Here is a 17892-nt window from a genome sequence, read left to right on the forward strand (position 1 = left end):
TCTAAGACACTTGCCACCTATTACTGTATTTCTATTTGACCCAATTTCAAAATGAAATGTCATCAAGCCAGAGACATCCAGAGAGGTCTCTTAAATGCCCTGTTAATGGAACAACATCCTAATGACAATCCCCCTGCTTCAGTATGTTATGGGTTATGTTAAAAATCACAGACTTTCAGATGCACATGCTCTTGCTTTATGAACACTTTGTCTGAGCCTCTGTCAAATGAGTTTCTGTAGCTTTCCTGATCAAGGTTTCCTGTGTCGGAGTTTGGGCACATCACTAACATGGTGGGAAAACAGTCTACAGTGACCTAGGGTGGGTGTTGGGGTGTACCATCTCCAGCGAAAGTTCTTAGCATACAGGTCTGGGGGGGGGGGAAGGTGCCTTAGAGAGAAGGCTACAGCCTGGAGACAAGGGAGCAGGCCCCTAAGAATGTTTGGGTCCTCTTCCTACTCCTCCCGCTAACCTACCCTCCATTATTTGTATGAAAGGCAGAGGCAGAAAAAGGGTTTGGAGGAAAAAGAAACCTGCTCTGATTGGATAGGCTTTTTTGTTTGTTTTAAACTTTTGCTCAGGATAAGTGAGGAACTAAAGCAGAGAAACAGGAATTGAGGTCAATGTGTGCCCTGTTGGGGAGAGGCCCCCTCCAAGATGGAGGAGGGGTTCTGACCTAGGGGAGGGGTACCCAGAGACCCTGTGGACTCTGGCAGGTGGCTCTACATCTATCCATGCGGGATCCGAGATGGTGTTTGCTGATGCTTCTCAGGAATTCACCTTACCCTGAACACCTAAGAGGTAAGAGGATGCATCTGAGGAAGCCAGAGGCTGCCTAGAGGTGTGTGCAACTCACACCCTGGATGGAGTTATCTTCATCACAAGAATTACCTCACACTTAGTGATTTAATGCTACAAACAAGAAAAAATAATGCAGTAAGGAGCAATGACATAAATGCGTCTAACAAAACATTTTTGACTTTGAAAGGAGAAAATGCAAATCACTGCTAAGAGCCACAGCCAAGTAAAAATGATGCATGGCATTTTCAGTTGAAAGGTGACGCCAGCAAGCCATTGAGATGATATGATTATGTTAAGATCTGCATTCAAATGGATATTAGACCCCTGCTGTCCACCTCGGCCTGCTATGGGACTCCTGGAGAGTTCCCATTGGTTGGGGAAGTGCGGTAGGAGGGAATTCCGGAGGAGGGATTTCCTGTTGGTGTGTGTGTCCTGGAGAATGCCGCTTGTGTGGGTTGGCAAATTTCCCAGGAGCATACAGGCCTTGGCGGGAGTTTCAAAAATAAAGTTTGTTCCTGTTTGAGTGGCTCGTGATTTTGTGCCCAGCCAGACTGTGGCAAACCACCAAAGTCTTCTATTCAGCCATGAAATGATCTCTCTGGACTTTTGTGGCCAACCAGAAAGAGCACTAGATTGAGAGTCCAAACACTTACCTTCTGGCAATAGATCCAATATTCATGGGCTGGTGACTCAGGGTGTTTCTTCACTGTTTTGTTCTGGTCATTCCTCTATAAAATGATAAAAGAATATTTAAGTTCTCCAGGTTTAATTTTCTGATATAATTTTTTTCAATTACAAGTTCATACAACTTGTTAACTACATCATTATAATATTTTTCTCCCCTTTGGGACAATCTAGAAAGGATTCCTCTGTACTGATGGGGACTGAAGTAGCTGTGAGACTGTGTTTGTCACATTGAGCATCAATTCCCGTGCATGTTCACTCTTCAATCATTCACACTCTGTTCATTCTCCCCCAGTGACTTTTATTCTTCCATGAGCAGTTTCAAAGCTACTTCTTACTAGAACCTTTTTTAAAATGGCAAAATATTTCCCCCCCCCAAAATCCAGCTAGGAATGACTATTTGGGGTAAAGCAATGACAGAATGAATTTTAAGACTCAGGAATGAGCAATAGTTTCCACCTCCTTTGCAATAATCATAGAGCTGCTCTAATTCATTGTATTTTCCTTCTCATTCTCAGCTTCCCTTTATCTCAGGCCCTTGACCTCGAACTAATCTTTCTCTCATTAAGCCTCTCCCTACCAATTCTGCCTGCACAGTACTACGCTCTCCCTCTAGAATCCTTCCTCCATCCTCTATCATCTGTATCAACGGCAGGATAAAGTCCAAGAGCTTCATCCAACCTTCCCACCCTCATCAACAGCCTTGGCCAATGTCAATCCCACAGGCAGCCTGTTTCCGTCTCACAGGTTTCCTATTTTAAGAACACCCCAGACCCTTCCCATTCTGCTCTTGAACTGACTGACTTGAAATATCTCCTATTTAACAGCCAACCAAGTCTTAGTCTTCCTTCCAAACTCAGCTAAGACCCACTTTCCTCTATAGAGCTTTCTCTGAACTCTATCTTGAAGGTAGGCATCCCTACTATGTGCAGTTCCCTGACTGACTTGGCAAAAGAAATGACCAAGGTAGACTCAGAGGCATTTCTTGATGGGGCCAGGACTTCCTCAATCTACTTTTGGCTGGGCCCTGGGGGACCTCCTGAAATGGAGAAGCAGTGGGAGGGCTGAGGTAGTGGGACCTGGCTTCTATGTCAGGAATTTGGATTGCACCAGTGGAAGCTTCTATGGGTGGCTTCCCCTTCCTTCTGGATCCCATCTACTGTCTTTCTTCTGCCTATAGGCCTCCACCCTCAAAAATACAAAATACCCTGTTAGAGTAACTAGCAGAAGTTTGGTAGAAATTTTTCCAGTGCTTTGATTGAAGTTAATGGTCATTTTTTTTTTTTTTGTGGTGCTGGGGATTAGAACCCAGGGCCTTATACATGCAAGGCTAACATTCTACCAACTGAGCTATATCCCCAGCCCTAATCTGGTAGGAGTTAAATTCCTTATCACCCTAGAGACGTGGCTACCTCTGTTCTTTCTCCAGAAACTAACAAAATTTACCCTTGATCCTTGTCCCAGTGAACATCCAAACACTCTGCAAGTGGGTATTGGATTAAGGCCTAAAACCCACAAGCACTCAGAAGGTGACTGCCCACGTGATGATGAGAACAGCACACGTAGCTAACATTCACTGATCTCCTACTATGTGGCAGCCACCATCATAAGCTCTTTTAATTCCCATTATCACTCCCATTATATAATGGAGAAAATCTCTAGTGTCAAAGGTGAGCTTCTTCCCCTCAAGTCCCACAGCTAGCGAGGGTCACAGCCCTGCCCCATAACTGCTGTTTTCATTTTGCTTCAATTTAGGGGAAAAGCCTTCGTGGAGGCAGATAGAAACTTGCATGTTTGGGGGAGACAGGGTCTTCAACACTTTCCTGACTTTTTCTCTGGGAGCATCCTCTGGGACCTGAGGGCCTCTCACTACCTGAACTATGAAAATGGCACATGTTTAATTATTCATTTCCCATCGCCCTTAATGAGGGGATTAACTGCTGAGTGAAACAAAGGGAAATAGTCTGACCTTCAGGCTGACAGGAAGTGGTAATTAACTAAAACCTCAAGTCAGTTTAAATGGACAAATGAAAGGGTTTTACCGGTCTTGATGCAAATGAGTCATGGGGTCACTAATTGAAGTCACCTAATGGAGCCATGACCAGGAGAAAATAAACATGGGCTAAAAATATGTTTTCTTAATGATGGGCACAGCACCCTGTGGGGGTGGGAGTCCATTTGATCTCAGATTCAGAAGAGCATCCTGAAGGTGGAGGCAACTATGAGGTGTGTTCATCACAGCTTCTAGACCAGCTGCTTGGTTTTTCATTACTCGGTTGATTGGTTTGACCAAAAGTTACTGTGGGATGATTCATGGAACCGTTTTTGCTGCTCGGCATGTAAACACAGCCTTCTAATCTAGACCTTTCGCTATGAAAATGGTCATAAATAGCTGCGAATTACTACTGTTGTGCAACTCCTGAGTTCATCGCGCTTCTGGCAGAGCAGATGGGAGCCGTGTTCCAGGCTTTGCTGCAGCACCCATCTTTCCCCGTAGCATTTAACGAGCTAGGTGCTACCCAGATGACAAGACGGCACCCTGGTCTCACTCTCTCCCGGGACAACACACTTTTCAAGAAGGCCATCAAATGTTGCAAGTCTCTACACACAGACACTGTATAACCTATAAATATATATCTGCTCAAAATATGGCAAAGTGAGTCACTATTAATAACTCAGAGAGTCATGGGGATTCGGGCAGCCCAATTCTGCTGCCAAAAGTTCAGAATGTTTGCTCAGGGCTTTGATTTTTTTTTTTTTTTAACTCTGTTCTTGGTTTGTTTCAGTACATTTCCTATTTAGATACTTCACCAAGTATGTCAGACTTTATCTGTGACCTTACTAGGACATACCAGAGCATACAGAAGGAGAAAGCCTATAAAGCTATTGGGGTTTTAAAAATCATGTTGGGCCAACAAACATTTTCCATTTCTCTTTCCCATAGCAACCATCATCCATGCCATACATGCAGAATTGCTGGAGGAGAAAATGAGGAAATCCTCTAACTTATTTATATGGACAATAACCTTCTATTATTAACTATTTCCAGAACATTTAGGATTTCCGAACAGAATACTTCTACATGTCATAGCTAAGCCTTGTGGCAACTCTGCAAAGTACATGTTGCGTTCCTGTCACAAACCAAGGCTCAGCAGTTAGTTAGGTAATGGACCTGATGCACAAAAGATTTTAAGGACTGAAAAGCAAACCCAAAATAGCTTGAGCCACATGAAACTGACAGTAATCCATTATTTCTGACCCCATAATGGCATCATCCTGGTTCAGCCTAATGCTGTAAAGCACCAACCCTGCAAGGACACCCAGACTCTCCTCCTGATGTCATGAAGCCTCTTTACAAACTGGCAGCACCTTGATTGGAAGATTGTGACATAATCTGGGGTGGGGGTGGTGAGGGAATGGCTATGTAATCTATTATCCTTTCACCCATTATTGTCATTATTATAGAAAAAGACATGATGTGAAACTGAACTAAAAAATGGCAAAGCATGCCAGAAATCCTTTAGTATAGTATACATACATTTTTGATACATCCTATCAAATGCTCACATGTAAGCATGCTCACCAGATTTTCCCAAGCACTGAAATGATTTTGAGTACTGAAAAGCTAATGATGCTGAAATGTTATTTTGATGCACCATGTATTTTTCTTTAATATTTTTAAAATTATAGATGGACATGATAGCTTTATTTTACTTTTATGTGGTGCTCATCGACATCAAACCTAATGCCTCACAGGTGCTAGGCAAGTGCTCTATCACTGAGCCACAACCCCAGCCCCACACCATGTGTTTTAACAAGCAGGTAGCCTATGAATCTGCAACCAGGGATGTATTCAAAGGATAACTTGAATTTACTTTCTTGATCACTGGGCTTTAGAGAGAAGCTACTATCTAGGACAAATTATATCTCCAAGTTCTTCTCTCAGAAATAATACATAGTAAATTCAAATTTTGCCTTTGATTCATAGTTTTCTCCATCGATTTAGTTAAAATAGGAAAGATTCAAAGGGCTAATGATGATTATGCATTGAAAATATAATGGATCCTGAACAGTGGATTGTTAAATGCATAATACTTGGGAAGATTTTGTTAAAAGTTTTGAGTCCGATGATGAACAATGAGAAATGGGTCAGTAAATGAGTCTTAGAATGAGATATCAGGCACTCATTTTATTGAGGGGGATGATGGAGCACAAAAAAACCCTAATGAGTGGCAGCCATTCACCTCATGGTGAGCCAAACACTGTCAGTGACCAGTGTTCAGCTTCTGTGACTTTTGGACAAGCGTTCCTTCCCATACTCTGACCCCCGCCCAAAATCACAGTTTGGTTCCAAGTAATATTTTGTTCCTTACTGTTAATACTTCTTTTTCTTGAAAGTATCTGGTATAAATAATAAAAGATGAGCCTTAAAAATAGCATATCACAATGAACTCAAGTTGGGACAGAGTAAGCTGGATTCTTCATATTCAAACAAAACAAACCTTACTTAAACAAGTGAAGACATAGGTGTATCATCAGAATCTATAGTCATTGATCTTTCTCCAGGTGAGAAAAGACCTTTCCATCCTACCTTTCCAGATAACACTTGCCTCCCATATAAAAGGTACTAGATCTGATATATTGAAAATTGTGCCTGATTCAAATTTCTAAACCAACATTTTAAATAGGAATATGAACCAACACAGGTTCAGGATAGCTTTACTGTACTACTTGTGAACTAAACCAAATAAATGAAAGGAAGAAGTGCTTGAAATAGAAGGATTCCTAATACCTTTTCTAGTACAATGATAAATGCACCGAAGAAAAATGAAAACAAGGAATTGATTGACAGAAGGATGAATGATTCAGCTTGGTTCTACCTTAACAGTGATTCACTCTGCAAAATTGGAATGTTTAGCAAATAAATCCTACTATTGTACCAGAAAAGACAAGAACATAAGATGGTAGAGAACCGAGCATGCCAAAACATCATTTTCTTTTATTTCTGTGTATGACTTTTCAGTGTTCTGAATATTACTCTTGTCTTTGATGATAAAGAAAAGGGAAAGAAGATGTTAATGATAGTCTGTCAGAAAAAGCATTCCTTTATGAATGAAAATCATTTTTCTAAAACAGTATTTATGAATAGTCCCAAGTTCCTTTACTTTCCTCATTAGCCTTAGATTGAGTCTGTGAGAATGGCCTCTTCCCAGTGAATAGTTGGACACTGTACCACATGGGCCTTTGGCAATCTGGGCTCCCACACCCAGTCCTGCCCTGGTGGCCCTGGGCTGTGTGCCTGCTGGGTCTCCATAGCAAAGGCAGCTTTGTGATTGGCATGGGATGAATCCTGCACCCTGGTTTGGGAGTGCACAGATAGAATAGGAGGGTGTGCTGGTGCAGAAAGATAGTGACTCCCTTAACCACCACTTTATAGATGTGACTGGGCCAACTCTAATCCGGTTCCCTTCCCACTGGGCTAAGTAAAAGCTAATAATGATTTCTTATCTTCCTCATGGGCTTCAAACAATTCTAGCAGAGCTCATGTAAGTTCAAAGGTGGATGGAGTCCAGAAGGAATGGTAAAAAGGGAAAGAAGGGTTTCTGCACATCAGGCCTAAAGTTCTCGGAATATTCAGATCAGATTATACGTAGGATATGCATCCATCCAAAAGAACATCATAACTCTTAGACACCGAATGGAGGTGCTCAGCATATAATATGGGGATGTCACCTTTGTTTTCAAGTCATTTATGTTTTGATAGAAGAGGTGGTGTAGTAGATGGTGTGTGGGACGTGGGGGGAATGTGTAAGTGTGATAGTAAGTAGCCCTTTCAGGCAGTGTGTGTGTTGTCGGCTACTGTGACAACAGGAGGTGTTCGGTGCTCCTCCTACAATACATCCCAGCTGAGGCCAAAGCAAGGCATCATGAATTCTTATTATTCCTTGTGTCTCATGTGGCCTTCTCGTCATTATGCTCTTCCAAGATGCTACACGAAGAGTCAGCAAACTAAGTATTTGATAGTGAGTGTTTTTCAGAGCCTTTCTTTCCTTACAGCAGAGAGAAGTGTTGAACCAAAGTACCGGGTGCCCAAGGAGGGGGATAAGTCCCTTCAACAGAGGTTGTTGGTTGCTAGGAATCAAGTCTCACTCCAATGAACTGAAATTAAATGATGAATTCTCTGTAAAGATAAAGATGTGATTTTATAGACATCCATGAGCAGGAAACAAAGTCCAACTAGATTCAGAGGACCAGTGCTAGGAAATAGAAAGCTAGATTTTTCAGGCCGGTTGGTCTTGGTTCTCTCTGTTATTCTTTCTTTTGTTTTTGACTCTTTCTCTTTGATTCTGATCTTTTTTTTTTTTTTCCCCCTTCAGTGCTGGGGATCAAATCCAGGGACTCATACTTTTTAAAAGTATGTCTCATTTCTTCTCCCCATAGATTTTTGGCTTCCTCTGATGATAACTTTGCTCTCCAGTGGGTTTGGCTGTATGGGACTTGGGTTTTCACAGATGCCAACCTTGTCCCTAACTGAACGCAGGCTCTCAGCTGTGGTCCACAACCACTGATTGTAACTTGTAATCTGTAACTTGAATCAAAATCATGAGACAGAATCTGATGTTGCTATCCAGGAGTACCCCTGGCCTAATCAGACTGGGGCAAAGGGGATGCAAGGTGGGTTCAGGGTCACTTAGGCCTGCCCTTCCAGCAGAGACTGTGAACTGCAGGGATCACAGAGATGTGACCAGAGGAGGTAGCACAACTGTCCCAAAGCATGTGAACTACTTTCCCAAACCAATAACTTCCTTTGCTCAGAGGAGCATGGGGCAAGCCTTACTTGGAGAGGGCAAGACTGTTTGCTATGGCATAACGCCAAGTTAAATAGTTTTTGGAGTATCTGCTTCTCCATCCTTTTTCTCCTTCTACTACAAATTTCACAAAAACCACAAACCATTAAAACAAACACTGTTTTAATGGTGGCACAGCCACCACTCTGAATCTGTGAACAGTGTGCATCAGGGGACAGATCTGGGGACTGAGGTACTTTTCATTCATTCATTGGACTAACTTTAGCAAGCACCTTCACTGTGCTTTGTGCCAGAAGATTCTTACATCCTCCAAAAGACCATTTTACCAATTGTTCTTTGGCACTTGTGTTAGCTGGCTTTCCACTGAACCACAATTTAAATTTCACCACTTAGAAGTTCCTAAAATACTCCTGGAATCTATTGTACCTTAAAGATTTCTAAAAGCAGAATATTAATAAGTTCAGATACATAAACAATAATAATTTCTGGCTCTGGAAACTACGTTCAGTTCAGTGCCTGGAAACAAAAACTAAGCAGAGGGCTAAAATAAACATAATATTATCATCCTAGCTTTCCTCTCCCCACTGATGGCTCTAATGTGAGGTTCCAGGAAACTCACTGTGTTTGCTCTGGACAGATGTTTACACGTGTTTTGATTTCTTCCAAATCTAGTGATATAGAACCATAAAGAAAAAGAAAGAGAAGAGCTGATCATTTAAGAAGTTATAATTAAGCTGTGAATTTTGAGGGAGGTACTTTCTAGAGACACAATCATAGACATTTATTTTTAGGTATTTAGACTTTATTTTTGGTATTTTTAGCTGATGCAGATAGGGAATTGAACTGGCCATCAGAGGACTTGAATTCCCTTTGCCTATAAAAAGTGTATATGTAAGTTCCTTGCTTCCCGTGATCCTCTGCTTCTCTCTCATTTTTTCCTAATTCTTCAAATTATTAATATTTCACCAAGAGGCTGAATATTAGTGCTCTTTGAAAACTAAAAATTCCATTCAGCAAGTGTTTGAATTTGACCAAATAAATTCAAGACTTTATTGAAAAATCAATATTCTTGCTTGGCCTTGCTACTGAAGTTATTTTGTGCAAACTTACATCATCAAGTTTTTATAATTATTTAACTAAATTCTATCTCAAATATATATGTATATATATATATATGTATATATATTTTTGTTTGCTTGTTTGTATGTATATATATATGTATATATATTTTTTTGTTTGCTTGTTTGTTTTCTGTGATGCTAGACATTGAACACAAGGGCCTTGAACATTCTAGGCTAGTGCTTTACCACTTTACCCAGCCCTCAAATATATTTTAAACCAACACAATTAACTTGCATAGTGGCTGTGCTCTAAGCTTATTTTCTAAAGTAGACAACAGAAACTAATTCAAGCATTTGTTAAAAAGCAGATACATCTCCAAAGCAGATAATTATTAAAAATATGAAATACTATAATATCCTTTAAATGAAAAGTCTGATTTTTAAATATTGGTTTCTCTTAAAGCAAGGGATAGATTTTGCAACAAATCCAAACCATAGACGTTCTGATCCAGACAATGCAAGGTATTATGCTAGGACCTGTAAAGAGTGAGAAAATATAAGAAAACTGCCTCTACCCTTAATGAGCTTAAAAGGACAAGATACAGGGAACCTAAATACATGGAGATGAATTCATTTGTGTGTATAGCTATGCATTATTACATCACTATCAACATGGCCCTATATTGACAGAGTTGATAAGTAGTTAATCCTTCTGTTCTAAAGTAAAGGCAACATCAATTTTAAAGATGAACAGATCTTTAAAATGAGTTAATCCAATTAGCTAAATAATGTTTTTATTACTGAGTTATGTTCATCCAATGCCCAATATATGATATAGACTCTAAATGGCAGTGACAGTAAAATGTTTCTAAAATTTTTCAAATGATCAGATATAATGCTGCCCAGAAATGGATTTTCCAAGACCAGAGGGTCAAAGTGCAGGTGCATTGCTCAGAAATGTCTGGGCAGTGACTCTCTAGGCTCCTGTCTCCAATATGAGGGTGTGGCTCAGAAACAAGAAGAAACCAGTACTATAAACATCCTCCTAAACTGAGGCATTAAATACAGAGAGTATTTATGTAATTACTTCCTGACAAGTGATGTAGATGTTAAGTGTAGGCCCTGGAATACTGCTGGAGACTAAGCTTCTCTAGTGTCTGACCCAGGGATGAGCCAAAAATTAGAGTTGCCAGAAAAGGAATATAAAATACCCATTAATAGGATAAAGAAGCCGGGTGGAGTGGCTCACACCTGTAATCCCAGTAGCTCTGGAGGCTGAGGCAGGAGGATCAAGAGTTCAAAACCAGCCTCAGCAACTTAGCTAGGCCCTAAGTAACTCAGTGAGACCCCGTCTCTAAACAAAAGATTAAAAAAAGGGCTGGGGATGTTGCTCAGTGGTTAAGCACTCCTGGGTTCACTCCCTGCCTCCCCCCAATAGGATAAAGAACATAGTTAAATGGTTAACACAAAGGAGAACATCACTAGAAAGTGAAAAACTTTCAGTTCAGTGGAAAGCCAGCTAACATAAGTGCCAAAGAACAATTAGTAAAATGGTCTTTTGGAGAATGTAAGAATCTTCTGGCACAAAGCACAGTGTAGGTGCTTGCTAAAATTAGTCCAATGAATGAATGAATGAAAAGTATCTCAGTCCCTAGATCTGTCCCCTGATGCACACTGTTCACAGATTCAGAGTGGTGGCTGTGCCACCATTAAAACAGTGGTTTGTTTTAATGGTTTGTGGTTTTTGTGAAATTTGTAGTAGAAGGAGAAAAAGGATGGAGAAGCAGATACTCCAAAAACTATTTAACTTGGCTCTATGCCATAGCAAACAGTCTTGCCCTGTCCAAGTAAGGCTTGCCCCATGCTCCTCTGAGCAAAGGAAGCTATTGGTTTGGGAAAGTAGTTCACGTGCTTTGGAACAGTTGTGCTAATTCCTCTGGTCACATCTGAAAATATCTAAAACTAGGAACCCAAATGGACTAGTTATACAACAGATTGAACACAGAATAGCTACAGGATAGTGAGCTGCATTGGTGAGTTGGAAACCAGATTAATGGAAAGGACTTTGAAGCAAAAAGGAAGAGCACAAAGAATAAAAACAATAGCTAGACCTTGAGGCTTGAAGAATTTCACATACACATGTAATCGGAGGTCCCAGAATGAGAGCGAATGGAGAAAAACAACATGCCATGGGATAATGAAGAGGAATTTTTCAAAGACAAAGTCTTCACTACATAGATTCAAGAGTAGGATAAAATTGCAAATAATCATGTCACAAACTGAAGACCAAAGATAAAAAGGAAAATCCTAAAAGCAGCCAGAATGACAAGGAAAGAAAAGAAAAAAGAAGACACTATCTTCAAAGAAGCAATACTAAGATTTACAGTTGACTTATCAACAGAGATTATGGATTCCAGAAGATAATGTTTTAAACCTCAAGTGCCTAAAGAAAATGATTGTTGGCCTAGATCTGTAGCTTGCAAAATCATCCTTCAGAAATAAGGTGGAATAAAAATGGTTTCAGACTAACTAGAAGATATTCTTCAGGCAGAAAACAATAATCTCAGATGGAAATATGGAAAGGCAGGAAGGAAAAAAATTGGAAGAGCAAATAAATAGATATTTATAAATTACAATTGACTACACAAAATGGTAATTGTAATGTCATTTATAGTATAAAATAAATATATACAATTTATCTGCATGGCAAAAAGAATACAAAAATTATGAGGGGCACATAGTTTATTATTTCTGTTATTATTGGTATGAAGACTGTCATTATTATTATTATTAGTAGCAGTAGTAGTAGTAATAGTAGTCGTCGTCGTCATAGTAGTAGTACTGGGGATTGAACCCAAGGGCATTACCATTGAGCCACATCCCAACCCTTTTCATTGTTTTTTCTTTTGAAAGAAACTTGCAGAGGACCTGGCTAAATTGCTAAGGCTGGCCTCAAAATTGCAATCCTCCTGCCTCGGCCTCCTGAGTTACTGGGATTACTAGTATGTGTCACTGCACCTGCTAGGGGTCAATAGTTTGAAAGGTCCAAGGGTCTACAAGTATCAGAAGAATGACAAAATAATGATTTGTTGTAGTTTAAATATTTATGCTCCCAAATATGCATATTCTAACCCCACAGGGATGACAATGAGGTGAACAGCTTTTGGGAGGCAACTAGACTATGGGGCTAGAGCCCCATGAATGGGATTTGTGACCTTATGCAAGAGACGTAGGGAGCTTGTTTGCTACATCTGCCATGAGAAGATACTGCTAGAAGGCACCATCCATGAGGAGCAGACCCGCACCAGAAACTGAATCTGTGGGCACCCTGATTGTGGACTCCCCAGCCTCTAGTACTGTGAGAAAGACACTTTTTGTTTGAGCTATGTATTTATGGTTTTTTGTTATAGTAGCCCAAATAGACTAAGCCATTCTGTAATAAATCAAGGTTATATGTTGTAATCTCTAGGATAACTACTTGGGATAATAAAATCAAATGTATATAAAATTGTACCCACTAGTGACCAACTCATACTCATTTCAAAAGAAACACTTTTTGTTAAAATTGATATATTTTAAAGTCTCAACAATTTCAAAATATTGAAATCTTTTAGAATATCTTCTCTTACTACTGTGAAATAAATCAGTAACAAAGATTAATAATAAAAGTAGAAAAAAGCCCAACTTTATTTAAAATTTAAACAGTACATGAGATGGATAACCCAAAAATTAGAAAATAATTTAAACTGAATGACAAAAATATACATTTCAAAGTTTATAGGACCAAACTTAAACAGTGCTCAAAAGGAAATGTGTAGCCTTAAATGTGTATTATAAAATAAAAAAGGTGAAAATGTACTATTTAAGTGTTAATCATAAGAAAGTGGAAAAAGAATAGCAACCAAACCTAAGGAAAGACATGATAAAGACAAAAGCAGACATCAAGGAAATAAAAAATCAACACATACTAGAGAAAGTCAAAAAAGCCAGAGTAAGTTTTTTGAGAAGATTAACAGAATGATAAAATTTTAACAAGATCGATTTTAACTAAAAAACTAAAAACAAGTACGGAAGGCACAAATTAGCAACAATAGCAATGATATCCTGGAGGACATCACTATAGATCAAACAAATATCAAAGAGATTACTAAGGAATGTTAAAAACAACTTTATGTTGATAAAAAAATGGGTAATTCTTTGAAAAATGCGATTTACCAAAGTTAACAGAAGCAGAGATAAAAAACATGAATATTTCAATAGGCATTAAAAAACTCAGCCCATAATTAAAAAATAAAAACTTTCCCAGAAGAAAAGCCCTGGCTTTTAAGCTAAGATAGCTTACCAATGAATTCTCCCAAATATTTAAGGAAGAATGAATGCCTGTCTTTTGTAATTTTGCAGGATGATAGAAATAAAAGAAGAGCTTCTCAGATTTTTTAAAAATTAGAATAGCATGATTTTTATTTTAAAATTCTGAGATACTTTGTGAGAATGAAAATTACAAATCTACTTTCCATAAAAATTCCTGAAAAATTCTTAACAAAATATTAGGAAATCAAATCCATTGATACTGTAAACTGAGGGGGCAGGTTAATCCAGATATGCAAGGATGGTTTAAAATTCAAATATCGTAAACATAATTCAACATAATAACAGAAATACGAATAAAATCTTACTGTTATCTCAAATGCAGAAAAGCATCCAATAAATCGAATATTCATTTGTGATGAAAACATTTAACCAATAGAACTTTCTTAATTTGATCAGAAAAATCTATAAAATATGTATAAGCAAGCATTATTCTTTTTATTTATTTATTTATTTATTTATTTATTTATTTTTTAGTTTTCGGTGGACACAACATCTTTGTTTGTATGTGGTCCTGAGGATGGAATCCGGGGCGCACGCATGCCAGGCAAGTGCGCCACCGCTTGAGCCACATCCCCAGCCCGCAAGCATTATTCTTAATAGCAGAATATTAAACCTTCTCCCTAAACTTAGGACCAAGTCCAGATTGGCCATTGTTGCCACTTTTACACAACATTGTAACTGGAGGATCTATAAGAGAAAGAAATGAAAGTCATGGAAATTGGAAAGCAAAAAGTAAAATCATTGTTTCCAACCAATAAGATCATGTCCATACAAAATTTCTACAAATTACTCATATCTGTATATACTGACAATAAACAAAGAGAAAATAAAATCTATTTACAGTCATATCCAAACACTCAAAACACCTGGAAATAAATCTAACTAAAGATGTACAAGACTGAAAATTATAGCATCAAGAAAAATTAAAGAGTCGAATAAATGGAAGTATACACATGGCTATGATTAGAAGACTCAATATTATATAAATGTTAATTCTTTCAAATTAATATACACTTCCAGCAACCATAATCAAAGTCTGCCTTTTAGGTTTCTTTGTTTTCAGAAATTGACTAATTCTTTTAAACTGTATATGGAAATGTGAAGTACTAGGAAGAGCCAAGGCACTCTTGAAGGACAAATGCAGAGGACTTGCCCTATGAGATGTCAGGAACCCTGATTATAAAGCTATGATACCCAGAACTGAGTGGTATTAGTGGAACAGAAGAAAGAGTACAGAAGCAGACCTGCATATATAGGATCACACATTTATGCCCAAAGTGACCTTACAACACGGTAGAGAAAAGGGTGGTTTTCTCAATAAATGGTGGTGGCCAATTGGATATGTAAATGGAAAAAGGTATATTGATTTTACTTCACACTACACAGGAAAGTCAATTCCTAATGGATTGCAGAAATAAATGGAAAGTAAAACAATAAAGATTTTTGAGGAAAACACCTTTGTGAACTTGGAATAGCAATTCTCTCTTAAATAGAAAATAAAACAAATAAACAAACAACAACAAAAAAAAAACATAAAAAGAAAGGAAAACAAAAATGGGATAAACTTGATAAGACTTGGAACTTCTGTTCACCCAAAGTGTCTGAATTGGCAATCTGCAGATGGGAGAAAATATTAATCTCCATATTAATTTATGTGTATTACACACATGTATATGACTTTAAAAAATATCACAAACCAGAATATATAAAGAAGTCTTAGAGTCAATAAGAAAAAGATGGACAGCTCAACAGCAAAACAGGCAAAAGACTCAGAAAAGAGGATGTCTAAAAGAACATATGGGAAATTGCCCAAGTTCATTAATCATTAGGAAATACAAATTACAACCACAAGGGAATAATACTACCACTAAAATGACTGAGATGAAAAAATGGAAAATATACAGAGTACCCTTTTCCCCACATCCTCGCCAGCACTTGTTGTTGTTTGACTTCATAATGGCTGCCAATCTTACTGGAGTGAGATGGTATCTTAGGGTGGTTTTGATTTGCATTTCTCTGACTGCTAGAGATGGTGAGCATTTTTTCATGTACTTGTTGATTGATTGTATATCCTCCTCTGAGAAGTGTCTGTTCAGGTCCTTGGCCCATTTGTTGATTGGGTTATTTGTTATCTTATTGTCTAATTTTTTGAGTTCTTTGTATACTCTGGGTATTAGGGCTCTATCTGAAGTGTGTGGAGTAAAGATTTGTTCCCAGGATGTAGGCTCCCTATTTACCTCTCTTATTGTTTCTCTTGCTGAGAAAAAACTTTTTAGTTTAAGTAAGTCCCATTTGTTGATTCTTGTTATTAACTCTTGTGCTATGGGTGTCCTATTAAGGAATTTGGAGCCCGACCCCACAATATGTAGATCGAAACCAACTTTTTCTTCTATCAGACACAGAGTCTCTGATTTGATATCAAGCTCCTTGATCCATTTAGAGTTAACTTTTGTGCATGGCGAGAGGAAGGGATTCAGTTTCATTTTGTTGCATATGGATTTCCAGTTTTCCCAACACCATTTGTTGAAGATGCTATCCTTCCTCCATTGCATGCTTTTAGCCCCTTTATCAAATATAAGATAGCTGTAACTTTGTGGACTAGTCTCTGTGTCCTCTATTCTATACCATTGGTCCACCCGCCTGTTTTGGTACCAGTACCATGCTGTTTTTGTCACTATTGCTCTGTAATATAGTTTGAAATTGAAATCTGGTATTGCTATACCGCCTGATTCACACTTCCTGCTTAGAATTGCTTTTGCTATTCTGGGTCTTTTATTTTTCCATATGAATTTCATGATTGCTTTATCTATTTCTACCAGAAATGCCGTTGGGATTTTGATTGGCATTGCATTAAACCTATAGAGAACTTTTGGTAATATCGCCATTTTGATAATGTTAGTTCTGCCTATCCATGAACAGGGTATATTTTTCCATCTTCTAAGATCTTCTTCTACTTCTCTCCTTAGGGGCTGCAAATTGGTGCGGCCAATTTGGAAAGCAGTTTGGAGATTCCTGGGAAAGCTGGGAATGGAACCACCATTTGACCCTGCTATTGCCCTTCTCAGACTATTCCCTGAAGACCTTAAAATAGCATGCTACAGGGATGCTGCCATATCGATGTTCACAGCAGCACAATTCACAATAGCTAGACTGTGGAACCAACCCAGATGCCCTTCAATAGATGAATGGATAAAAAAAATGTGGCATCTATACACAATGGAGTACTATGCAGCAATAAAAAAATGACAAAATCATAGAATTTGCAGGGAAATGGATGGCACTAGAGCAGATTATGCTTAGTGAAGCTAGTCAATCCCTAAAAAACAAATACCAAATGTCTTCTTTGATATAATGAGAGCAACTATGAACAGAGCAGGGAGGAAGAGCAGGAAGAAAAGACTAACATTAAACAGAGACATGAGATGAGAGGGAAAGGGAGAGAAAGGGGAAATTGCATGGAAATGAAGGGAGACCCTCATTGCTATACAAAATTTCATATAAGAGGTTGTGAGGGGAATGGGAAAATAAACAAGGAGAGTAATGAATTACAGTAGATGGGGTAGAGAGAGAAGAAGGGAGGAGAGGGGAGGGGGGATAGTAGGGGATAGGAAAGGTAGCAGAATACAACAATTACTAATTAGGCATTATGTAAAATTGTGGATGTGTAACCGACGTGATTCTGCAATCTGCATTTGGGGTAAAATTGGGAGTTCATAACCCACTTCAATCTAATGTATGAAATATGATATGTCAAGAGCTTTGTAATGTTGTGAACAACCAATAAAAAAAAGAAAAAAGAAAAAATGGAAAATAGTAAGTGTTGACAAGGATGTGAAGAAAATGATATCTCATATACCTCTTGTGAGAGAATAAATCAGCACAGCACTTTGGAAAATTGGCATTTAATGCTGGAGCTGAACATGTATGTGACCTGTGACTCAGCAAGTGCATTCTCAGGCATATAGATCTACAACGACACACAAAACATCAGCTGAACTTCTCCAACAGAAGCCAGACCCAAGAGTATTCATTCCATTTGTCCAAAGTATAAAAACTGGCAGAACTAATCCTTGTGGTTAGAAGTCAGGAGAATGTTGCCACTGGAAGGTTAGCAACTGGAAGGGAAAACTCATGAGGGCTTTTAAAGGGCTAGTAAATGTCCTGATTC

General features: G+C 38.5%; 1 protein-coding gene across 3 annotated transcripts in view; it reads right to left on the bottom strand.

Annotated features, from left to right (window-relative positions):
• Pced1b (PC-esterase domain containing 1B) overlaps positions 1–17892 on the bottom strand; it is a 132783-nt gene that overhangs the window by 105633 nt on the left and 9258 nt on the right. For all 3 annotated transcript variants that reach the window (XM_078014831.1, XM_078014832.1, XM_078014830.1), the window contains exon 2: positions 1453–1527. The gene's annotated coding sequence lies outside the window, so the exon portion shown is untranslated. The remainder of the gene's footprint in view (positions 1–1452; positions 1528–17892) is intronic.

Source organism: Ictidomys tridecemlineatus, chromosome 6 (assembly GCF_052094955.1).
Source record: "Ictidomys tridecemlineatus isolate mIctTri1 chromosome 6, mIctTri1.hap1, whole genome shotgun sequence".
Lineage (NCBI taxonomy): Eukaryota > Metazoa > Chordata > Mammalia > Rodentia > Sciuridae > Ictidomys > Ictidomys tridecemlineatus.